Source organism: Mus musculus, chromosome 13 (assembly GCF_000001635.26).
Source record: "Mus musculus strain C57BL/6J chromosome 13, GRCm38.p6 C57BL/6J".
NCBI classification, from domain to species: Eukaryota; Metazoa; Chordata; class Mammalia; order Rodentia; family Muridae; genus Mus; species Mus musculus.
This window is the reverse complement of record NC_000079.6, coordinates 56,945,566-56,971,388: the sequence shown is the minus strand read 5'-3', so window position 1 is coordinate 56,971,388 and position 25,823 is coordinate 56,945,566. Positions and strand designations below refer to the sequence as shown.

Genomic DNA, 25,823 nt, shown 5'->3' with positions numbered 1-25,823 from the left:
TGCCTAAAGTTAACCTCTAGGCTCCATGTGTGCATGTGCAAGCATTTCACCTAAGTAATACAAAACAAAATGTCACAAAAAGACCTGGGCAGCAGCACTCAGAGTGGCCACTCTATTCAGAGTAGCCACCAACTTGGAACCACCCAAAGGCCCACAAGGGAGTAAAACAAATCCCTCTGTACCTACACCGTAGAGTATGATGTTGCATCCGCTTCGACCAGCAAGGAAAACGCAACCACCCGTTCTTCTTAATGTAGTTTATTCAGGCAGCTTCTCTCTTCAACTCTCCTGAGCCTCAGGATACAAGCGTTTTTATGCACTCAAGCCACAACCATGCCTCAACCAATCACCACAGGTCACATCACCTCACCAGGCAGGCTTGCTCAGCCAATCAGGGATTAAGGGTGAGCCATTCACCAAATATGGGCTTATTTACTGCCTGGCACAGATTTCTGTCAGGCGCCATCTTAGGGTGCGGCCTGGGCTGGCCAGGGAATGGGTTCCCACAATTTCCCCTTTTATATTCTTTTGAAGCAAGCTCCGTGGGTGAAGATAGAGGTCTGATTCCCAGTGTGCAGAAATAGGGGCCATGTACAGGATTGGCTCTTAGGCTCATAGGTTCTTACCCAGAGCAACCTTGACCTGCTCCCATACTGTTTTTCCTGGGGGAAAGACACTAGGACACTCAACCCTCATGCAATCAGATATACCTCCCAGAGATCGTCAAATAGCTTCCAGACTAACCTCTGTGCAGTGCTTAGCCTTACAATCCTACGGAGTGATGGCTTCATTGTTCATTCTTCATGGCAGCAAGCCAAATCTGAGGTGACTGCCCTGTTTCCACTGCCGCAAAAGCTTACACCACCGTGGCGGCAGTGCGGACCTGGGCATTCCACAACCGACACATACACCATACACACAACATGCATGCCAAAACAAGGGCCACAGCGAGGGCACCTATCCGAGCCCATTCTTTAAGATGATTCATCATGCCAGCAATCCAAGAGGATAGTCCCGATGCCAAGCCAGGATCCACTGGGGTAGAATTCACAGTGACAATCGCCGAGTGAAGCTCATTCATCTTGCCATCAAAATTTGCAGTCCAATTTCTTAACAGGAATTTCTTAACAGGAAGCATCATGACGAAGAGGCATCGGCCTGGGAAACACCGACGGTATCCCCCATCTGGGTTCTGCACCCATCAGGGGCAGACACATGCTCATCACCAGCAAGATCAGCTTCTTCATTTTGACAGCATTGCACTAGCCACTCCGGAACCCACACTGGCTCTGTGCGATTCTGTGGAAACATGCAAATAGACCCTCTCGCCTAGGCCAACACGGGATCCGGACCATTCCATGATCCTGTAAGCACATCCTTCCATTTAGCATACCCCAGTTTACTGGGGCTGGTATTAGCATGTCGTTCAGCAGCAGAGCGACCTTCCTTATCCAATTGTAAAAAAAAAATTAAGGTAAAAAGAGCTAAGGAGAGTCTTATCTTTGGGGTATGGCCATAGTCTATTCCCATTTTTTGTTTTATTAATAATTCTTTTAAGGTTCTATGTGCTCGTTCAATGATTCCTTGGCCTTAAGGATTATATGGCAGGCCGTGTTTAATTTGTACTTCCATCTGTTGACAAAAAGACACCAGGGTTTTGGCAGTATATGCAGGGCCATTATCTGTTTTAAGTTGTTGGGGTTTACCCCAAGCGGCCAGGCCTCCAAACAATGCTGTATAATGTGGGAGGCCTTTTCCCCTGCCATGGGAGATGCATAAACTATTCCTGAACATGTATCAATGGATACATGAATGTATTTCAATTTGCCAAATTCTGAAAAATGTGTCACATCCATCTGCCACACCTGTAGAGGGAGCAATCTTCTAGGATTCACTCCATAAGAAGGCTGGTGCTGAAACTCTAGGCAACGTCCACAGGTAGTGAATACATCACGAGCTTGTGCTCTAGAGATTCCAAATTTTCTCTGCAGAGTTTTAGCATTAACATGAAATTTAGAATGAAATTGTGAGGCTAACTCCATAGGGAATGCTAAAAATATGAACTCCATACGAGTACCATTATCCACAATATCACTTCCCCTACTTAAGGGTCCTGGAAGCTCACTATGGGCACGGACATGTCCAATATATAATGGTTGGCATCTTTCCCACAGCAACTTCTGTAATTGTAAGGCCAAGGCTTGGATGGTACTATGAGCTTTTATTTGGCCAGCCACTTCTTGGGATAAAACTAAATTAACTACATATTGTGAATCTGAAATTAGATTAAAAGGAAAATCACAATCCTTAATGACCTCAATAACTATTTGTAATCCCACCATCTGCGGAGTACAGGGATAATACTGCCTGATCACAGGATCTTTCCCCTCTACCATATATACTCCATATCCAGTTTTGATCCATCAGTAAACACGTTAACTGCATCCTTAATGGGTGTTTTCCTCACCACTTGAGGGAAAATGACTGGAAGTTCCTTTAAAAAGGTCATTAACGGATGTTTGGGATAATGATTATCAACTGGGCCCTCATTAATACAGGCTAAAATAGCCCACTCATCAATATTTGCTGTTAGGACCTTTTGCTGATACCCATCATAAGGGATTACAATAGAGCTGGGTTTTATACCAAAAAATTGTAAATAATGCTGAATTCCCAAGAAGGCTAAAGAAGCCACTGTTGTAGGGTAATGATCTAATGTCCTCCCAGAGGATATTTTGGAATGGATCCATAACAATAGGCCTTCTTGCCACAATAATCCTGTGGGTTGCATCTCAGTAGGTAATATTATCAAAATGATGGGTAACCCTTCTCTACAACACTGAAGCTGGGCTTTAATCAATTCTTCTTCCACTAGGGTAAGGGCCTTTCTAGCCTCAGGTGTTAATTCCCGTTTGGAACTTAACTCTGAGTCTTCTTCTAAAATTTGAAACAGAGTTTTTAATTTAACACTTGGGATCTTCAAATAGGGCCGAATCCAATTGATAATCGCCTAACAATTTCTGAAAATCATTTAAAGTATGCAAGGAATCAACCCTCAACTGTATCTTCTGAGGCCAAACAGCCATAGGGGCGATCCTTGCTCCTAAATAGGACACTTTTATCTTGTTGCACTTTCTCTGGGGCAATATGCAAACCCCATTGCCTCAAACTCTCCACCATCTTTCCATAGGCTTCCTGCAAATACTTTTCATCCTTTGCTGCAAGCAGGATGTCATCCATGTAATGAACACAGCGAAGTTTGGGATATTCTTTCCTAATTGGTTCCACTGCTTTTCCTACGTAAAGCTGGCACATGGTAGGACTATTAGCCATTCCTTGAGGCAGCACCACCCATTCAAATCTTTGATCAGGCTCTTCATGATTACAGGAGGGCAAAGTAAAAGCAAATCTAACACTATCTTTCAAATCCAAGGGAATGGAAAAAAAAACAATCTTTAATATCAATTACTAGTAGAGGCCATTTTTCTGGCAGGGCAGATAAGAGAGGCAGACCCGTCTGAATGGAGCCTATCACCTGCATCTGTGCATTAATAGCTCGCAGACCATGTAATAACCTCCATTTGCCAGATTTCTTTCTGCTAACAAAAATTGTGGTATTCCATGGAGAAACAGAAGGTTGAATATGACCCAAAAGATATTGTTCTTCAACTAATTCCTTAGCAGCTTGTAATTTTTCTGAGGATAATGGCCACTGAGGCACCCACACCAGCTCCTCAGTTTTCCAGGTTATGGGAATGCTTCCCCCAGCGGCCCCTGGGAAAAACCCATTCCTTCCCGAGGTTTTCTTTTAATTGAGAGAATCGGGGACTTCCTTCCTTGCAACCCTTTTCCCAACCGGAAGGAAGGGTGCCATCCCATGTCTTTCATCATCTTCTGGGAGGCATCAGAATATTCATTAGTAAGTCTTAATTATAGATTCTTCAACAAATCCCTGCCCCATAAGGTAATGGGCAGCTCAAGCACATATGGTTGAAACATCCCATCATGCCCTTCCTTATCTTTCCAAGGGAGCATCCTGGCATTTATGTCTGGGCTCTTTGCATAGCCCAGGACTTGTAATATTTGTTCTGACTCCTGAATCAGCCATCCTTTTGGCCAGTCCTTCCTTGCAATTATGGACCTATCAGCTCCCATATCTAAAAGCCCCAAGATGGATTTTTCCATCCACCTGTAACTCCAGTACCGGATGCTGATTCATTTATAATGACAGACAGGTAAGTTGGGTGCCTGACATCCCAAATCCCTTTTCTCCCCTTTTTTGTGATGCAGCTGGGTATAAGCCATGAAGACTAGGGATGATTAAATATTGTGCTACCCTATCCCCTGGAGAAATAGCTACCAGACCTCGTGGCAAAAAGGCCATGACTTTGATAATTCATTCACAGTTTGGATCGATCACTCCTGGATGGACTATAAGACCTCGCAAGGCCGAGGAGGATCTCCCCAAAAGCAGTCCTACTGTATCCTTGGGTAAGGGTCCTCTAAAATCTGTCTCAATTAATTGGGTTCCCATCTGTGGAGTCAATACGACTCTGGTGGTTGAGCAGAGGTCCAATCCCGCTGAACTCTCAGTTGCTCTCCTCAGCTTTGAGGAGGATGCAGAAGAGGCCAGGTTGTTTCCCCCTGGCTCTCTACACTCACTGCTCCATATATTTGCAGGCCCTGAGTACAGGGACCCCGCTGGCTGTTTTTTGGCCGAGCTCCTGAATTAGAGGAGACAAGGGGCCGTCCGTTGATGTCCTTTACAGATCGACATTCATTGGCCCAATGGTTTCCTACATTTTGTGCACAGTCCTGGCTGTCTAGCTCGAGGTCCTTGTGTTGCACTTCTTTCTGGACAATCCTTTTTAACATGTCCAACCTGGCCACAGCAGAAACATGCTCCCACAGGAGTTCCTCTTTTTCTCCCCTGCAATTGCATCACCGCTGCGGCAAGTCCAGCATTGCTCAAAGGCCCTCCAAGCTCTCGGCAAATCTTCATCCAGGCCTCAGTTCCCCTATTCTTGTAGGGAGTACTGGCTGTTCTACACTCCTTAGTACACTGCTCAAATACCAGTTGTTTCACTAATGGCATAGCAGCGTCAGGATCTCCAAAGATCCTCCCAGCAGCTTCAACCATTCTAGCCACAAAATCAGCAAAAGGCTCAGTAGCTCCCTATATAATCTTTGTTAGATTCCCACTCACTTCTCCTCTATTTGGTAAAGACTTCCAGGCTCTAATTCCTACCTGATTAATCTGCTCATAAACTTGCAGGGGATAACCAGTTTGCTGTTGAGCAAAGCGACCTTGACCAAGTAACATATCTCTATCCCAGACTTGATTCCCCGCAGCTGCGTTAGCGGTGGCCTGTTCATTAGCAAATTCAATCAGGAATGCTTTCAAATCCAGATATTGTCCAGGAGACAAACATGCCTTCACCAACCCTGCCCAACTGCTGGGTGTTAGGCAATAGCGCTGTAGCACTTCTAGCTGAACTGTGGTGAAGGCGGCAGAGACTCCATAGGCTCTGCAAGATTCTGCTAAATTTTTAATAACTTTAAAGTCCAATGGTTCATGGTAACGATTCCCTTGTTGATCTAGGAAAACAGGGAAGCAACCCAAAGAGGATCTAACCTCCTTCTAAGCATCAGGGCAAAACGAGTTGCCAGTCACACCCAAATCTTGATAGGGCGGGAGAGCTGTAGGGGTCACTTCCTCCCTCCTCCTTTCTCGTCTGTAATCTTTAAGGTCTGCCCTAGAGGTTTTGCCTCGATTCCTACTCCTCCACTCCTCACTTGTCTCCTTCTTTAATCCTGTAAAATCAGGATACAAGGAGCTTCTTCCTAACTCCCGTGCTAGCTCCTCTATATCCTCCTCTGATCCACTTTCAGAGCTTGATGAGCTCGCCTTTTCAGACTTTAATGATCTCTCTTCCTTCAATTGTTCTAGTGCTTGCTTGCCTGTTTCCACTGCTTGACAACAGCGCACATCTTCTAAACAGCTATTCACTAGTTTCCACACTGCTCTAGTACTTCCTTTAAGAACACCCTGCTCCCAGGAGAAATCTAGGTCTTTTCCCAACCTATGCCAGCTAGCAGGAGTCAAATGGCCCGACACAGAAAACCAAGGAGCAACCTTGTCACACTCCTTGAGGAAGGCTTGAATGGTATGCTTTTTGAGTTTTGCACCCTTTGCTCTTAGCAACTTATTGAGCGCTGAAAAAATTGGGTGTGACTGTGATGACCCCATACCTAGTCTTTCACCACTTTAGCTACTTATCATGCCCCACAAAGTCACCACAGCAACAAAAAAGGATAGACTGTCCCTATTACCCTACCTAGTCTTCCTTACTTTCACTTTCTCGTCTCCAGAGCCGGAGAGCCTTATTGTCTCTTACCGAGAGCCTAATCCCAACCCCGGGATTGTGAGTTACTTACCGTACTCACCCTGTCGACAGACCCTGACTTCAGAAAGCTCTGAACCTCTTCAGTGGGGGAGTCGGGTCCCGGGTTTCAGCACCACTTGTTATGTCCACCTTGACCAGCAAGGAAAACGCAACCACCAGTTCTTCTTAATGCAGTTTATTCAGGCAGCTTCTCTCTTCAACTCCCCCGAGCCTTGGGGTACAAGCGTTTTTATGCACTCATGCCACAACCACGCCTCAACCAATCACCACAGGTCACATCACCTCACCAGGCAGGCTTGCTCAGCCAATCAGGGATTAAGGGCGAGCCATCCACCAAATATGGGCTTGTTTACTGCCTGGCACAGATTTCTGTCAGGTGCCATCTTAGGGTGTGGCCCGGGCTGGCCAGGGAGTCCAGAATGGCTTCTCACAGTATGACTCCTCAAAGAGAGGGGATGGGCAAGCTGTTTTCGCCCACAGCAAAGATGGTCTCAACCAGCTGAACCTAAAGAGACAGGTATGAGCAAACATGTACCTTGCAATTTCTTTGTATGTAGTTTGGGGGTTGGCAAAACGACCCTTTTCTGCTTTGTAACAGATCAGTGTTTGCTTTAATAAAGTGGGTGACAAGTCTGGCTACAAACATACCTGAGGGCTAAGGCTACAGAGATGGCTCAGCAGGTAAGAGCATTGGCTGCTTTTGTAGAGTTCCTGGTTCAGTGCCCAACCCCTCCATGGTGGCTCACAGCCATCCATAGCTCCAGTTCTAGGGAATCTAATGCCTTCTTTTGACTTCTGAAGGCACTGCATACATATGGTGCACATGCCTAGATGAAAGCAAAACATCCATATACATAAAATACAAAGAAAGTAAAACTTTATGTAAGTACCTAAGAATATTTAGGAACATTTACAATGTTCTGTGTCTTAATCAGGGTTGTGTTTCCGCAAGTGAATACATTTCTCAAAACTCACAAACTTAAACTACTCAGTTGTGCATTTGTACATAAATTATGACTAACCATTGATAAATGAATGTCCGACAGGTTCCATGGCTCTAGGATAGGGATGGTGGCAGTTCACAATAAAGAGACAAAAGTCCTTTATGTCCTATGCTCCAGGGTGTAAGCTAATGTCTGAGGCCTCTATGGCAGGAAATCAAAGAGCAGTCCTTGCTCTGACATCACTTCATTGTGAAGTCAGTCCTCACTCAGTGATGTCACTGCATTGTGAAGGCAGTCCTTACTCAGTGATGTCACTGCATTGTGAAGTCATTCTTCATCTCAGTGATGTCACTGCATTGTGAAGTCAGCTTTGTGGGGGATGCAGTAACAGGGCTTACTCAGCATCATGAGAACACTGGACAGGGAACTAATCACCAATAGGAATGTGTCAAAAGAAGGTGACAAACAATTGGCTGAAGGAAAAATGTCTGGCCTGGTAACAGGGGAAAGGTACATGGTTAAGAAAAAAAATACAGGAAAGAACTTTAAATGGGTGAAACGATAAGGGAGTTAAAGAGGAGTCAATGAACTGAAGGACCATGGATTAGAGAAACAAGGAGAGACGCTAGAGGCAACAGGTGACTAAGACAGTAGCCACTGCAAACAGCCTTCATCAGTGACTCAGCAAGGAGGCAGATCATGAGAAAAGGGTGGAGCAGGTCCCATAGTACCCACCCAGATCCCTGAAGCAGGTCACAGGTTCAAGTCTACACTCTTCCTCAAAATTATCCTGGTCCTAACCAAACCTCCTACAGCTATTAAAAACCACTTTACATATCTAGCGATGGAGCCAGTTCCGAGCACCAGTCTCTCTCTTTGTGATTAGAACATCAGTTTGTTCAAGTGCCCCTTTAGAGCCATCAGCCCTGAAGAAAATTCAAAATAGAGTCACCTCACACTCTCGGGCACAAAATGCCTTCCAGTATTGGGTATGAGGCTCTTGCCATGCCCCAAGTCTTTCTTCACAGTTGGCTGACGCTCCTGAACACTTGATAGTTGTCCGTGAATCTGGCCTCGCGATTTATTTCTCTCCTGAATCCCCGAAAGCAAGCTAATTTTCTTTATCCTAATGAGATCCAGACTACAGAGAGTGCCACTCTGTTCTGTGTCTGGCTGGCGGTGGTTTGGATAGAGGTCACCTGTTTGTCACTACCTGTTTAAGTATTCAGACAAAAGGAGGAAGAGGCCAGGGCTCACTCTCTGTGCAGTGAGACTGGGAAGGCTGAGAATCGCTTCTCTGCTGGGCACCACAGGAAGGAGGGAACGCTCTTGCGTCACCTCCAGCTTACAAGCAAGTAGCCACCCAAGAAATCTCTGCTCAGTTCTGATGGGCTATGGGCACTGACCTCTTTGCTGGGAACCACCAGAAGGAGTGGCCCTGGACAATCATGAGGGGACAGGGAATAACAATTCATCTGGTTCCATCAAGAATACACTCCAGCTGCTGCCCTGCTCTTGTGGAATGTGGCCTGCCTGGAACTTGTGGATACAACAGGCAGAGCTAGATGGATGCTCCCAGCAAGGAAGGGAAATTACCACCTCAGAGTCTCTGCAACCCAATGTATGGGGACATGCCAAAAAAAAAAAGGGGGGGGTATATTTCAGTTGTCAGAGAGCCATAATTTGAAAGAAATCAGTCATCCCACTAAAGGCTTTGACTCCCTGGAGGAGACTAACAAGCTTACGTGTACACCTCTCCCCTGAGCTGGGTCTGCTCCCCTGAGGAGGGCCTCTTAATCTCCCAGAAAGTCTGCAGCCTCTATTCATCCCTCTGTGCCTGACACCCAGCTTCTTCACCTCAAATGGCCTTTCTGAGTTCCTCTGTCCTTGGCATCTACAAGGTCCTTCATATCTCAGAAACTGCCCTGGAGCTGAGCTGAAAGAACAGGCTTCTGGGAGTGCCTTGAAGTGAACACACTGATGGAGTTTTCCTCGAGGGGTCCCTGAATGTGACCGGTCTCCCTACCCTCCACCCCCAGTGCCTATCTATGTTCCAAGGCTGGACCTCAACGTGGCAGTTTTAAAGGGTAGAGCCTGAAGGAAGTAATCCAGCCAGGTGCATCAGCCTCCAGGAGGTTTTCCGAAGGCCCCGTTTGGTTTAAAACTGGCTTCTGCCTGCTCTCTGGCTTCCATCTATATCTTGCATGTTTTCTCATAGCTATGATGTCATACACCATTGAGGTATGATTAGACAAAGCTAAGTCAGAGCCATGCCCCTGAAAGTCTAGAACTGAGGATACAAAGTATCTTTTATTTATGAAGTGCACAGACTCAGTATCTCATTAGCGCTATTGAAACGTTCTGAGACATGTGATGCTTCTGAAACAAGGTTGGATCCCAGGCAGCCATAGGCCTCAGAGCCCCAAGGCCTGCCTTGTCCACAGGGTTGAAGGTGATGCTTAGCCACCTTCAACCACCAGACCCAGGTCAGCACGGAGAGGAGCCAACAGAATACTCTCAGTTCTTCTTTACTCAGAAAACTCGTTCTGAGTGGTCTGATTCCTTGATTCAAAAGGGACCCAACCAGTATCCTACATGGTTCAGGAAACAGACAAGAGTCCAGAAGACCTTGAAGATGCTAAATGCCAAGAGGGAAGCTGCAGAGTGTGGACAAGTACCCAGCAGAGCCCCTGGGGAAAGAAAAGGCTGTGAAAGAAAGAAGTGACATCTGGATAAACTTCCCGTGAAGCAGAAGTCGGGTGAGTGGCCTCCAGACAACTCAGATGGTCAAGGAGGCTACCAAGTGCAAGCTACAAGTGACCAGAGATGTGGGACTTGAGAAAGCCAGCAGGGAAAGGTCCTAACACCATCGTTGGCATCAGGTTAACAATACCATGTCCATTTTTTACCAGAACCTACTAACAGTCAACCCTTGTGTCTCTCTGGATGAGCCTGAGGCAACAGCTTCACCTTCAAGAGCATCTCATCTCTGCTATGGACAATAGCAATTCCCATGTCATAGACTCATGAATGACTAACAATTTTCATCCTGTGCTCAGTCTTGCCCTCCCAGACTACATTCTGGTAAATAGCACAGGTAATGTGTTCAGGACAATGACTGACATCATGTTGGTCCTGAAAGAGTTACAACTGCTCTTCCTCCTTGGTTTAATGTCAACACTGCTGTGATGGTTACTCTAGGTCCTCTCCAAAGAGAATTCTTCTCCTACCTGCTAGGTAGTAATTTCCCATCTTGGAGGGAAGCTGGTTCAAGGCACCAGATACTCTCAAAGGAGGTGAAGCCTTCCATCCTGCAAGGAAGTTTCATAAACTCAGGAAATAAACAACACAAAAGTTTCAGGAAGTCCATGAAACTGACCAGAAAGTCTATTCCCTCTCTCTCCAAGCACATCTAAGCAGTAATGACTAATGCAAAGCACTTTCAGTCTAGACCAGCTGGAACACTCTCCAAGCTATGGAGCAGTGAGCTCTAGTGTTTCTGCCTTTATGAACTGGGCTTTGAGTCTTTTCTGCTCCTACAAGTTACTCCAGCCATAATTCTGTAAACCACCCTAATAAAACTCATTGGCCCTTTAAGCCTGACTTTGGTAGTATCTTATTTTGGTTTGTGGTTGGTTCTCTATCTGGGGTAAGATGTTTGTTCATGTCTTCTCAATAATAGTGCCACACCCTATGGTCAATCTGTATTTCCTGGGGATTCAGAGCTTAACATCATGTATAAGACAATCAAATTGTTCTAGCTTCCCTAATACATACCCCAGTGCAAAGGTATTGTCTCATGTTGTTACTGAGTGATAATCAGAAAGTGCATTTGTTTCTCTTTTAATTGGTAAGTTAAAGACATCCCCTGGGGAAAGACATGAATACAGAGAGATTAGAGCTATTTCTTTAAGGAAATGGACCCTATAAATTAGCATGGAAATTAAATGGACTAGAAAGAACTTCCTAGGCTCTCCTGGGCTTTAAGGAAATAGTCTGTCCATCTGATGCTAACCAGAGTCATAGATAAAATATTATCAAACGGAACCCAGCACCGAGTTTAAAGAACAAGAACCAGTGTTGGCGTCAGAAGGTTCCCATCAAGGGCCATATTGATGTAATTATTCACATAATATGTGGAGAGATAAAGGCAATGGGTGTCTTGTTGATGCTGGGGAATATTCCATGTATGGCCCAAGGGAATTCGCAGAGAACATGGAGACAGCAGCTGTAAGAGAATCTACGAAAGCCCAAGCAAATGTGTAGGGGAAAGAGAGTGATGCTCAGGGCTGGGGATAAGGGTGAAGGGACAGAGAGAGTGGGAGACAGGCTTATATCAAATATCAGACTCATTCATAGCCTGCACCATAGAGACCAACGTAAGGGGAAATGTGTATGTATTAAGGAAGTTGGTGAGCTGTCCATTTCTCATCGAATTACATACATCGTCAGGAGTGCTGGCTGTGTCAGACCAATGAGTTTACACCTGGGCTGTTGTTCATTAACAGGGTAACTTCGGGCAAGATGACAAACCTCTCTGTTGTCACATAACCTACAAAATGAAAATCAGGTTAGCGTCTTCCTGTGGGATGGGAGATGGCTCAGTTGGTAGAGTGCCTAAGAGTGAACATGAAAACCAGAGTTCACATCCCCAGAGCCCATGTAAAAGCCAGGTGTGGCATGTATATATTCAACCCTAGTGCAAGGTGCAGAGTCACACAGGTCCCTTGCACCATCCAGTCTAGCCAGGTGGTGAGGGCTGGGGTCAGTGAACAACTCCATCTCAAAAGATAAGGTTGACAGCTATGGAGGGCAACACCTAACATCAACATATGACCTGTATATGCAGGTACTTATGTGTGCACACATGTGCATACACACACCCACACACAAAAATAATTATATCTTCATAGAGTAACTATAAGGATTCAATTAATTAATATTTAAAAAGTGTTCAGAATAGGGCCTGTCAGTTTATGCCAAAATATAAAATGATATCATCTATATTTAATACTATAATGTATAGAAAACAACACACACAACTTCTCTTCGACTGAGTGTGCCAAGAAAAAATACACACAAAGAACTGAGAAGCCAGACAGCTAAAGGAAGAAGTGGGACTAACTGCTGCTGATGCCAATGAGCCAGTCATCAGAAGGAAGGCTCCCCAGAGTGTCAGGAAGAAACCCTGAAATTCCACTGTAATAAGGAGGGATTATCACAAAATGGGAGGACAGAGTGGGGAGGAAGGGTGAGGAGGATAGAGTGGAGAGGCACTGAGTGGGGAGGACAGAGTGGGGAGGACAGAGTGGGGAGGAAGGGTAAGGAGGATAGAGTGGAAAGGCATAGAGTGAGGAGGACAGAGTGGGGAGGACAAGGAGGAGAGGACAGAGTGGGGAGGACATAGTGGGCAGAACAGAGTGGGAAAGATAGAGTGGAGAGGACAGAGTGGGGAGGAAGGGTGAGGAGGATAGAGTGGAGAGGCACAGAGTGGGGAGCACAGAGTGGGGAGCACAGAGTGGGGAGCACAGAATGATGAGGCACATCAGGGGGAGGCACAGCTGACTTTCAGTAATGAGGAGAGAGCCGGGAGGAGAGAGATGGAGCCACTGTTTGCTTCTATGTGCTTGGTATGACTATAACTATGAAAATGTGTTACTTCAATATTTTGGTAGCTTAGAAATTAGAGTGCAAGATGTTACCATTGGAAGAAATCAAGTGTACAGCATTTGGGATTCTCAATATGAGCTCTAGCAAATGCAGTAACTCTATAGCACCCAAAGGAAATTTCAATGTAAGGGTCTTTGGGGAGATAGCTCAGCCATTAAAGTGTTTGCCTTGCAATGGGTACCTGAGGTTGATTTCCAGAACCTACCTTAAAAAAAAATCCAGACATGGTGGAATATGAGTGTGACCCAGTGCTGGGAACAGAGACAGCCACGTCCCCTTGGATCTCTGGCCAGCCAGCCTAGCCTACTTGGGGGCCTGCTGGCCAATGAGAGGCCCTGTCCTAAAAGAAAACGTGTCTCAAAGCTGTCTTCTTGGTGTATTTGTACACATGTGCACATGCACTCACACTGATGCAAACATACACACCATAAACACGCAAAAAATTAAGTAAAATCCAACCTAAGAAAAAACAAAGCTGAAGAGTATTGTTTTAAAATTCCTATCTGGTCTTTCTCATGGGGACTCCAGCCAGCAAGGCAGAGAGGAAGATGAGCTCAACTCTCCATGGTGAAATCAAAATGAAAGCCGAGGTGTATGCCCTGTAGTGCCCATGGTGATGTGAAGGAGAGGCTGTAGCACCATCCTTGAGAGATTCCTTCAGAACTGTGCTATGATCCATCTTACCACTACAATGTCACAGCTCAGAGTCCTGATTTTGTCAGTGTGCTAAGAACTCACCTGGTTCAGAGGGCCGAGAGCCAAGTCAAGATAGATAAATGGTCCAGATGCCAGCAGAGCCTCGTAGCAGGGGCGGGGGGGGGGGGCATAGGTTTTATTTAAAAGGCAGCTTTGGGTTCCTTCCCCTCACTTAGTGGCTGTGTAGCTTTGGGAAATGGTATTGGCCTCCCTGGGACTGTTTTGCCCATCTGTAAGAATTAAATGACAGAGTCACTTCAGTGGGATGAAGTGCCAAGACACTTCAAAATACGTAGGTGGGTTTAAAAGTTCATTCTTGCCTATGTCTCGCAAAGACCTTGTTAAAGTAACAGCTACTTTTTTTTTTCTTAAGTGTGATGTGGAAGAACAAAGCAAACAGGAAAGGTGAAGTCGACTGAGGCGTCAATGTTTCGGTGTCTAGAAAAACTGTTAAAGGAAAGTAACTGATGCACAGCTGGCACTGGAAAGTGTGCCCACAGCCTTGTGAACATGGAGAAGAAATGGACCAAGTAGTTACTGAATGAGAAATACTCTTCTGGCTCACACCGGTGATGGTGATTACATCCGCAAATGGTTGCACTGTTTGGGCAGGATTGGGCCCTTTAGAAGGAGGGGCCTTCCTGCAGGGGAAGTGCGTCATCAGTGGAGGTGGGATTTGAGGGTTTATAACCTCTCCCCACACTGCCTTCACTCTCTCTGTTTCCTGTGTGTGACTGGGATGTGATCTCTCGCCTTCCTGTTGGCCTGCCACTATACCTTTCCTTTCATTATGGAAGAACACAAGAACACTAGCTGATACACTGAGGTTCCCTATGGACATGGGGACCTGAGACCCAAGGAAGACCAGTGCTGGTCCATGGGAGCAAGATGAATGGACAGAAGCTGGATTAGTCCCCGTCTGCACCTGTGAGCGCAACACTGTCGCCTGGCACCTCCCATACCCTGACTTGCTAACGTGAGTTTCCAGAGCACAGGCCAAAGTCAGCCTTTTGGAGTTTGCTGAGTCTAAGATACTAGGGAGCTGGAAGAAGAAATGAGTTCCTGAGGTGTAAAAGGAAACGAGAGGAACTGAGCGCCTCTACAAACAGCCTTGGCAGGAGATGCTTCCCAGAAAGCATCCTCGCAGGCAGAGGGTACGGGGAGGCAGAGCAAGGGTTTGGTAGCTGCTGGTGGCCCTGAAGGACTTTGTCCTGGGTGGCAGTGTTCCTGGAAGTTCAGCAAATTGATTTCAAATATTGTACAGGCCCCAATGCTAACTATGCAGCACTCCTGATATTGATCAGGGTCTCAGACAGTATAGGAGAATCTGTTCCATGGCAACCTTCATAACTGATAGCTGTTGCACCCTGATCACACACGCACTACAGGGGGTGATATGAACAAGGGCTGCACAGAACATTGTAGCCTCCCCTCCCCCAGCCTTAATGGTTCCACTGTTTACACCTGGATGGAGCTTGCTGGCTCAATCGTTCTGCCATGCCCACTGCTGGAACTTGCCGCTTTGCTGTTCGGAGCCATACTACTGGATTCCAAGATTATTTGGCGGGAATCGGGCCCCTCCCCCTTCCTTCATAACGGAGTGCCGGAATAGTAAAAATTGAACCTTGAGCAGAGACCTTTGTCTTGGTTCCTTCCTTATCTCGCGCAGCCCAGCCCCTCTTCTCTTCCAGGTTTCCAAAATGCCTTTTCAGGCTAGAACCCAAACCTGTGATCTGCTGGCCGGACACAACAGAACATACTTTGAGTTTAAAGCTGATAGAAAATAGTTCTTTTTCTAGAGACAGGCCTTCCAGTCCTTGAGCTGTCTGCTTCACTGTCAGCTGGGTCCTTGCTCTGGAATGGAACTGGGATACGGATGGCATCCTTGCCTCTGTGTGTGCTGTGTGTTTTCTCTGGGGATTGGGGGTGGGGGAAGATTAGTATTTTGATATTGTTATCTGGTGTGCAAACGGGAGCAGAGGGAAATGACCTGCCAATCTGATCCCGACACCAGCTCCATGAATTCCCTGTGTTATATAACAGGTTGCTATCCTCCTGCAAATGAACAGGAGGATGCCTGCATATGGAGTACCAAATCACAAGGGGGCGCTGCAGGGAGACAATCGACCATCAGTTAGTGAGGCTGCCTACACACAAAGGCCTTTCCCTGAGGGCTGGGGTTCCTGCAAGCCAGAGCTCCTTTATTGTGGTCATCAATGAGAGCATTGCCCAGTGCAGAGCTCTGAGCCTAAATTAGGGCACAGACTTGAAAAGTAACCTCTCCACTGTGAAGGCCTAGAGCCGTGGTTCTCAACCTGTGGGCTGTAAACACTTTGGGGGGTCAAACAATGCTTTCACAAAAGTCACCTAAGACCATCATAAATATCAGATATTTACATTACAATTCATAACAGTAGTAAGATTACAGCTACGAAGTAGCAATAAAAACCATTTTATGGTTGGGGGTCACCACAACATAAAGAATTAATGGGTAGCAGTATTAGGAAGGTTGAGAACCACTGGTCTAGAGCATTGCACTAGATGCTTAGCCCCCCTCTCATTATCATGAGGGGGGACTGAGATCCAGTGGGGTAGGGTCCTCCAAGTCACAGAGAAGTCAAGTCTCTTCTGCACTAGCTAACTTCACCTTCACGAGCCCATTTTTTTTGTTTTGTTTTGTTTTTCTTTTTGGTTCCCCATACATCACAGGCTCAATAAAGTCAAAGTGTGTCTAAACTTGCCCCTGCAGCTGCATGCTTACTGTTGCCCTTAGTTGGGTTCTTTCCTGTTTTAAAGACTTAGAGGTAGGCCTGCCATGGTGCTGCCCAATGTACGATGATTCCCATGGCAGAGTGGCTGTGAGCAGCCTGTCCCCTCCAGCAAGTGTAAGCCTGCAAAGCAGACCTGGTTCACATCTTCTGCCCTTGCATAAACTTGACTTTACTCCTCTCCGTATTTGTCTTCTGGTCCAAACAGCACTCCACACATTTTCCATTCTAGAGTATGTCCAATCCCACACAGTGATCCAAGTTATCAAGTTTGACCTTCATGAGTAAGATGTAAAGAATATCCTGTGGGAAGTTGTGAAGTATTCACAGGAACCCTTCATATTCTCCAACTTGGCTTTTTCTCCAACGTTACTTTCTTAAAATATCCAAATGACCAGCACATAAGCCACACAGTCAGCAGAGTCCCAGGATGAAACTCATGGAAGTCCCTTTCTGATGAGACAGGGCTGCCAAACGTCCTCCTGGTAATCACTGGCATGGACCACATTGTTCCAACCTTGGGGCAAGAGCTCAGCTGTTAACAAACAGCACAGGTTTCAGGATGCAGACACACGAATTCTCGGATAATGGCAGTTCCCCGCAGCTTCTATTGAGAAGGCCCATGGCCTCTGCCTATCCTGCCTGGGTAGAACAGCCACTGCTTAGTCTTCTCCCAGCCTGCCCAGCTGACAGCACCCAGCTAGCAGACTCCGCAAGACACTCCAAGCATCTTTATGTCCATGGCCTTTCAACCCTTCTCTCTTGTCTCTAGGCTATGAACAAGGACTTTCTAGACACCCGTCCCCAGCCAATGCCAGCATTCTTTCCACTCTGGAACAAACAGTGGGAACTTCCACTTACTTGCCCACTGATACAATTGCTTGTGGGAAAGAAAATCCTTACAGCCTACAGGAAACATAGTAACTTCTCTTTGGGATGGCAGAACAGGCCAGCCAGGGCTACGTAGAAGAAACCCTGTCTCGAAAAACCAAGAGTTCTGCATCAGGTCCAGCTTGCCCTGTCTGAGCTTGGTCTAGGGCTTTACCTTTCTTCATCACCTACGGCAGTCGAGCCCAGTTTCCCTCTTCCCCTTCTGCAGCACTGCCTTCCTTCCTTCATGAGGAGACACCAGAGGGAGAGGATGCACTGCTTCTCCATTGGCTTAGGCAGTGACATCGGATGCCAAGGCAGAGACCACAGAGTTGCAGAGGTGACTTGAGGGGACACTGCCAGCTGTGGGCATGGCCTTTTCAGATCAGAGCATCTCTTTGCCAAAAATACTTCTGTTCTGTCCTTGGATCTGGTGGGGCTTTTCCTCAGGAAAAATTGAGAGTTTCTCATTGGCCACAATTGAGTGACTGACAGGACCATCCCACCAAAGAGCACCCTTTCTGTCCATTATTGGGTGTGGCTTCCTTAGGACCCTTGAGAAAGGGTCTGAGAGCTGTTTCTCTGTTTCTTCCTCATATCTGCTAATTCTCGGCTTATATTTATGGCTGCCTCAGGAAAAGTTAAATAAGAGGTTTAGGAGGATCTACCTAAAAGACATAAGTGAGGGTTCACGACAAAACACTGAAATGGCCTTGCCTTCTCAAAAAACTCACAGCATTCTCCAGACACACTGCTGCATTTGGTGACACTCTGTGTTGGTCACGTGGAGAGCCTCATAAATGTGTCCAGGCTCCTTAAGCCATAAGGGCTTGCTGGGAATTCAGGTGATTTTCAAAGGCCCAAGTTGACAGGGATACAGGATGGCCAAGAACTAAAGTACAGACTTGGCAAATTAAAGCCTTTTAAACAAACAAACAAACAAACAAACAACAACAACAAAAAGGCCTTTAAGGGGAAATGGCATGATAAGCATGATAATCCAATTGAGCCAACCACTCTTTGAAAATTTCTTTATACCAATAAGAAAAAATAATGGACTGTAGCTAAATTAGCAAGAGATCCTTTGCATAGCCACATGGACTTCCAAACAAGGGGGAAGAAGAATTCCACAATGCTGTGGTCAGGACGGCACACACTCAATCTAAATTCGTAGGTAGGGAAATCTTCTGATGGAGATATCACTACACTATGCACATTGAATGTTACTTCTGCATTATCCAACCGTTGCTAGGAAACCCACAGCCTCAGACTCAACGTCTGGCCCTGGGAGCACAGCTCTGAAAGTCCTCAATATGGCACAATGGTGGTGAAGCTGTAGAAAGGAAGAACTTTGCATGTGATGTGCTCAGAGCCTTGGGGCTCTGCCTTGGGGTCCACCTCCAGCTTCTGGAAGGCCACCAAAAACCTGACCACACATCAGGGGCCTGGTGCAATAGGTAAGCAAGGGAGGAAACATAACCACATGTCTGCAGTTCTCCCCACCCAGTCTCCTCTGTCTTCTAGATGAGCTCTGTCCAGGAGGCTCCTTGGTTCTTGTGAAGGGAGACTTTTGACCAACTAGGCCATCAATATAACAGAAGTGCTGACAGAAGTCTAAGACCCATAGAGCATTGAGCAGCCATGTTTCACCAGCAAGTGACACCCCAGCCTGAAGGGAGCCCTTTGTGTTCACTCTGTTTCAGCACCCAGGTCTATCTCAGGGTGGCGTCTGTTAACTGAGTGAACTGCTCTTTAAGGGTAAAGTTTAAAACTTGATTTTCAGGACAATTGAGACAGATGACTCATCTTTAGGATAGTTAATCTACTGGCTATTGGGCTTGCTTTCCTTAGGATTCTGGAGAGAGGGTCTGGGAAACACCCATCCTCTTGTCTAACTCTCACTGAACCACACTTACACTAGTGGCTGCCTCGGGAATTGCTCAATAGACCCTTTACATGTAGAGCACAGCAAAGTGCCCAACAAATCACAAGCCATTCTCCAAACATGAGTGTTCCCTCCCTTGAACGTCCAGTGCCCCCATGGGTACACTACAGGTAGTCTCAGCCTGAAGGTGCTTAGAACATGAGAAACACCCCAACTCGGCTCACCCATCTCTTCGGTGAATTAACTTTGCCCTTTTCATGAACGGGTGTTTTCTGAGTGTTCCTTGATTCTTGTCTGGGTTGACAAGGAAATGAGCTGAAGTGTGTTATCTTCCAATAAAGAAAGTACATATAGGAACATATGTTGGCTCTATAAACCAAGAGTCTCCATGGTGACCATTAAATTATTATTTATGATATTTTCTCATGTACCCTGTGGGGAAGCAGAAGATAAGAGGGTGGAGGTCAGACCCAAAGCAAAGCAAACACCCCCTCCCTTTGCTTCTCTTTGCCAGCACCACTAAACTTACTGATGAACTAGAAAGTTTGGCTTTTAGCCACATATTGCCTTCTAAAGGGGGGATGGAAATGCTATCTATAAAATGCTCACCAACACACATACACGTCAAGGCTGCCTTCCCTGTTCTTTGACACCTCACCCAGCACCACAAACCCTAAGCTATGCTGTTTCTCTGCTAAATCCCTGGGATAGGACAGTAAACTGACTTCCTCTATTCCCTGCAGCTCCTACCTTCGAATTAACATCTACAGCGTGAGCCTAGAGTTATTCCCAAGGTCCTGGGAACTCCATTCCCTAACCTTGGAAACAAAGGGACCTTCCAAGACTTCGGAGCATGGCCTGGAAACCAACCCAGGAGTTCCACAAAGACAGGCACACAGCATCCATCTGTCACTATCAAGTCCCCAGCAAGGAGTGGCACTGAGCAGAGTCACACTTGGTATTCACAGTCCCTCCTCTGACCGCTACCATCGGTCCTCCAGCCTGATACCTGCAGGTGCCTACAGGGAAATAGACATCTACACAAAGGCTGAGACAGACACACCTGCACACAGACTCCAACCGCATACGTGTATGTATACAGATGCCCTTCACCTGCATGCCAGGGTTGGGGCTGGAATTACTTTTCCCTGGTTTGACACTCCATTCTGTCACGTGTTCCAAGTCATCCGTTTCCCAGATGTGCTTGAAGAGGCTCTATATTTTTCTAAGTTAATCTCCTCCTCATCTTAAATGTGGGAAGGCTGAGGCCTAAGTAGGAAGGGGGAACTGCTTCCGGGAATTACAACGGGTTGAATTTGGTCTTTGTTATCTAAAATAAGTGCCCCAAGTTCCTTCTGGAAATGACCTCTTGGCCTTCATGTTTGACCCCTGAGGAAAATGAAGCCATACTGTCAACCGCCACATCCTTAAAGTGCCCCCTTTTGAGTCTTGATGCTTTTGCCAAGTGAACGGGATCAGGTGAGACAGCTGACTGAGCTAAAACTGGGACATTCGAGTAAGATTAGCTTCTCCCAGGCCCTCTGGGAAGTAGGCAGACAGAAGCTGTATGTAGGGAGAAGCCGCCTCTGTGTGTGCCCTCAGATCGCTTCCCCTTCAACTGCTGGTCATGGAAAGCCTCCACTGACATATGGTACAAGTGGTCAGACTCAGAAACTTCTCTCCCTGTGTTAAATAGCTCAGTAGCAAGGGAGTTAAAAAAAAAAAAAAAAAGACAGAGGCTCATGAGCCCTGCAACCTGCAGCCTCTGGACTTCTGGAAGTTTCCTGTTCAGCCCAGCCATGGTTACAGGGTCATCAGAATCTCTCCCTCTCTCTACCCCTATCTGTTCCCAATAAGCTTCAAAAATCTCCGTGTCTCGTGATGTCTCTATACAACGTACCACACAGATCCAGTGTCAGGATACTCTGGTGGAGTCAGCTTGTGAGGCAGAAATGCCAAAAAGCTGCTCATGAGAAATGAATTTCTAGGACTCTCCTCCTGGATATTCTGGCGAAAGCCAACTCTCCAGTTTGGATCGGTTTGTCAGGCGAAAAGCCTGGAAGCTGTTTCACGAGGATAAGAGTCCAGGGAAATTTTCCTCCCAGAGTTATGGCATCTCTTTCCCTAACCCATTATATTCTAATTTCCACCACATTAATCTAGTGTATAGATTCACGTGCACTCTATTAAGCATCACCTTATAGTAAATGCCTTTTAAGATTGTATTCTAACATAGCTAAAGCCTTTTCCCAGTGTTCTTAGACTCCAGATAGCAGCAAGGAGCTTTACCCATTCAGTAAACAATTAAGCACTTGCCATTTTACTCAGCAGTTTACAGATAGAGACTAAAATTCTCACTGAGATAGAAATTCTTATTACAGACTACATTCCATGCCAAGAGCAAATTAGTATACTATACTGAAAATAGACAGTCTTCAGATATTGATAAGAATTAACGAGGCCTAGAGAATTTTGGGGTCAGTGACACTACATTATTCTTGAGGCGTGTCAAGAGTTAACTACCCTGAGGCAATTAACTCTAAGTATAAAACTCTTGCCTGACAGAAAGTGCTAATCTCTAATGTAAACATTTATCTGGTCCCTACAAATTCCCTTTGTAGTCACTCCCCTTGCATCTGTGCTAATTTCTAGTGTTATACATTTATCTGGTTCCTTTTGAAGTCACTCCTTTTGCACCTGGAAAAATTCAATGTGCCTTGTTCTGCAATTTATTCTGTATTATAAAAGTCTGATGCTCAACTGTAACATTACATTCAGATTCAACACACCTCTCGTGTAATCTGTCTGTCATTTTCATCCGACCTCTTTGCCTATCTGCCTAAGAAATCCCGTTCTTCACAGACCAGGGACCCGGAGGGTCTGTGGCAATCCAGCCTGGCTGGGTTGTGGATGTGAAACTGGCTAATCTGATATAGGAAGGTGTTGCTGTTTATTAAGAGACCGCACCCCCTCCCCCCCCACACACACACACACCTGCCATCTGGAAAGCTATGTCTTCACCATCCTGGAAGCACAAACATGGTCTTGACTCTAAAGTATGCCCCCAAACATTTCACTTTTCCCGGTCTCAAAGATTCAGCGTAACCCCAATTCTATCCCTGTGTGTGGCGTGCTGTGAGCATTAGTCCCCCACCACCACCTCCATCCCCGCTTGTTGTGAAAAGAATACAGAAGTGCAGGAAATGTCACGCCATTGATCGGAACTAAGAGTTGGGAAAGGCAACTTTACTCAGTGGGGAGAAAACGGTGGTGAATAGCTCCATTGTGAGGCCACAGGTGAGGAATGGGAGACTCTCCTTAGCCACATGAGTGAGCTCAAAAGATAAACCTTGAGCTAACCCATCTTCAGAGACCGAAGACCTGGCCAATAGTGTGGCTGGAGAGATCTCAAGCCAGAGCCAGTCAAGATTATCAGAGGCCTCCCAGTTGTGGGATTCTTGACCCACAGAAACTCTAAGATGATAACTCTCTGTTGGGACAAGCAGGCTTGCATGGAGTGATTGAGTAATTAGCACAGTTACCTCTGGCCACTCACGTGGGTGCTCATGGTGGAACACTTCACCTGTTTCCCAAATTATCCCCAGGCTGCCTCTTTGGCTGGACACTGCCGGATGCAGCTCTCTTCCAAGCATCTCCTTTTGCCAGGTTCCCTTGGCTTCAGAGACTTAAGCTAATGGGTTTTTAAAGCTAACTTATTTTGCTTTCAGTTAGCTAAAATGCAAGGTTTAATGAAAAGCCACATCTCTCCTGAGATGGTGTTCCTGTCTAAAATGAGTTGCCTCTAAATCCCTTCCAGGACCCAGCCCCTGCTCTGACCCACCGTCTCCAGGACCCAGCCCCTGCTCTGACCCACCGTCTTGCCGCATTGTGCTTGATCTGAGTTTGAGCTGTGGGGTGAGAACTTCCCACTGCACGGAAACACATGCTAGAGGCATGTCAGGATGGCAGCAGAGACAAAAGACACAGTGTCTGAAAGTCCTCCACTACGATCCTCACCTCGTACAAGTGCTTTGTCCTTACAAATTATCCAGAACAGTTGTCAGAGGGATCGGAATCACGAAACTGTGAATGTGGACTGTGCCCCTGGGGGTGGCTTGGTGGCGGTGGGAACGCTACTGGAAGGACCTGCTCTAATGCAAGTGGACTTGAAGGCCTTTGGGAATTCAGAGGTTTAACTTGCTGCTATGCTACACTGACTAGTTCCCGTATCAGGCCACTTGGGCAGATTGGCACTGTTTTTTTTTTTGTTTTTTGTTTTTTTGTTTTTTTTCTTGTCCCTTTCTTTGTTCCTCTTGTCCCATCTCTGACTCACACCCTGGCATCTGGGTGATAAACCACTCAAGTCACTTCGGGAAAGTCAGGAACAAGTGTTATTACTTGTGGCAGGTCTATCACCGAGGAGCCTGAGGTGCTATCCTCTCTTGTTTGTGACACGCTTACGAGGTTTTTAAATTGCCTTGGGACAGTACCACTTTTAACCTTGAAGGAACAGACAAGAAAAATTAAATCAAGGTGTCCAGCTCTTTCACAAATAACTCATGGCAAACAACTTAGGCTGTGCGATACCTGCTTTTGTGCCATTTCACTCCCGAGCTCTGCCTGCCTCTCAGTGAGTAGCTGATTGCTGTATGCCTGTTGAGTTGGCGAGGACACTGGCGGTCAGCCCATGCCATAGGCCCACTCATCCTTAAACTGCCAAGCCTAAACCTCCTCTCATAATCAGAGCACGCTGAGAGAATGAGCCGGGTCCAGAGTGAGGCCTCTCAGCCTGGCAGACTCACGGCTACCAGGAAGGAAGTGCATCCCATAAAAGAGGTGAGTGCCTGTGAAGTCAGACAAGGCCAGAGACTGTCACAGGAAGCAAGCAAAGGCAAGTCTTACTTAGAAACAAACAAGCAAGCAAACAAACAAACAATGATGTGGGACTTGCTCGAGATGCTATACAGAGGAATTCCATCCCAAAGGGCATCTCCCATGACCTCCTCCTCTCACCCATGCCCCTCACTAAACAGATTTCTGAAGCAGTCAGTTGGAAACATAATCTGTACTTCAAAAAGAAAACTCGGCTGCAGTCACTCAAATCTGAGGAGTCGTGCTAGCGCACTGGCTGAGGTAGGAAAACTGAATAAAACCATTTGAGATCAAAACCCAAAGAGCAGGAAGGGAGAGAGGAGGAAAGAAGCCAGCCCCAGAGACACCCACACTGCCTTGACTGTAAGCTCTAGGGCTGTTTTGTTCCTCACTCCCGACACCTGGAAAATGAAGACACCAATTAGAATCTTCCTCACTGGGATGAATGGACCCTAAGTAGGCACAGCGTGTGGAACATTGAAACACTAAGCAAATTAGCTCCTGTTAATAGTACTTTATCGTCCCCTTCTGACTCCCCAGGTAGGTCGACATGGTGGACAATTTCAGAGCCACTGCATTGCTGGAGGAGGGTGTCATCTGTGCATCAAGATGGGTGTCACTCAACAGGAAGAGTCCTGGGACACCACTTGTTAGACAGGGTAGCTTTAGTCAGGCCAGGATGCTGTGAGTCCACCGTTAGTGGCTGCTCCTATCCGTAAGTCCTTCCCACTCTGACTTTCTTTCCCTTCTAATAAATCAGGATTTGTCCAGTCAGCCATTATGATGGAGGACCATTTCTGCTTTGTGTCCCCATCAGACTTCACTATGACCTGTATGAACAATTCCAGCAGTTTACTGTCTTGCTTGGTGGCAAATATTTTGCACCTACAAGGCTTGGGGAATCTGTAGGATTACCTAAAGAATTTGTCTTGGGCATTTCATGGTTTCTGCAGTCTGGTGGAAAATTCTCCTCTTTGTGTAAGATGAAGACAGTTGCCCTTGAGAGTTAGCGTTCTTTTTTAACACTGGAACAGGATAAGGAGAGCATTCACAGTGACATCCCTAAGGAGACTTGAAATTTTAGTGTCATGAACACACACGCACACACATACACACACACACACACACACACACACACACACACACACACACAGAGAGAGAGAGAGAGAGAGAGAGAGAGAGAGAGAGAGAGAGAGAGAGAGAGATTAGTAAAAGCTACTAAGCAGCATTAGGAAATGTGGCTTTAACTGTTCCTTATAATGATGTTGTTCATTATATTTAAATTGTCCTCATAAATAAACAAATAACACTACTTAGTTGTATCCAGGGAACACTTCAAACCAGATCATACACCCATATTAATTTTAGGTAGAAAGTTCCCCTTCTTTGAAATGATGCCTTAAATCAGGCATTGTGATACATTCCTCTAATCCCAACACTTAGGAGATGTGGTAACCGATCACAAGTTCAATGACAGCCTGGATCACATAGCAGAGTCTGCTAAAAATAAATAAAGAAGAAAAGAAAAGAAGGAGGGAGGGAGAAGGAGAGAAAAGAAAGGAGAAGAAGAGAGGAAAGAGATGATTTGGAACAAAGGGGCTAAGGAGAGGGAAGAGCACCTTGGTTTCCCTCAGAGCCTGCCTAGTCACCATAACCTACTTGGACACTGCAGGGCATCAAGAGACCCTGTCTCAGCAGCAAAGAGGAAACT

General features: G+C 46.2%; 1 long non-coding RNA gene across 2 annotated transcripts; it reads right to left on the bottom strand.

Moving 5' to 3' along the window:
• Window positions 1-242: 242 nt before the first annotated feature.
• Gm40962 (predicted gene, 40962) lies at window positions 243-7,545 on the bottom strand. 2 transcript variants are annotated; one of them, NR_168710.1, is made up of 4 exons: window positions 7,430-7,545; window positions 7,056-7,234; window positions 6,439-6,912; window positions 243-1,299 (listed from the first exon to the last, which is right to left on the bottom strand). It is a non-coding gene; the product is annotated as a predicted gene, 40962 (long non-coding RNA). The 2 variants fall into 2 exon arrangements; NR_168711.1 differs by lacking the exon at window positions 7,056-7,234.
• Between the last annotated feature and the right edge of the window lie 18,278 nt (window positions 7,546-25,823).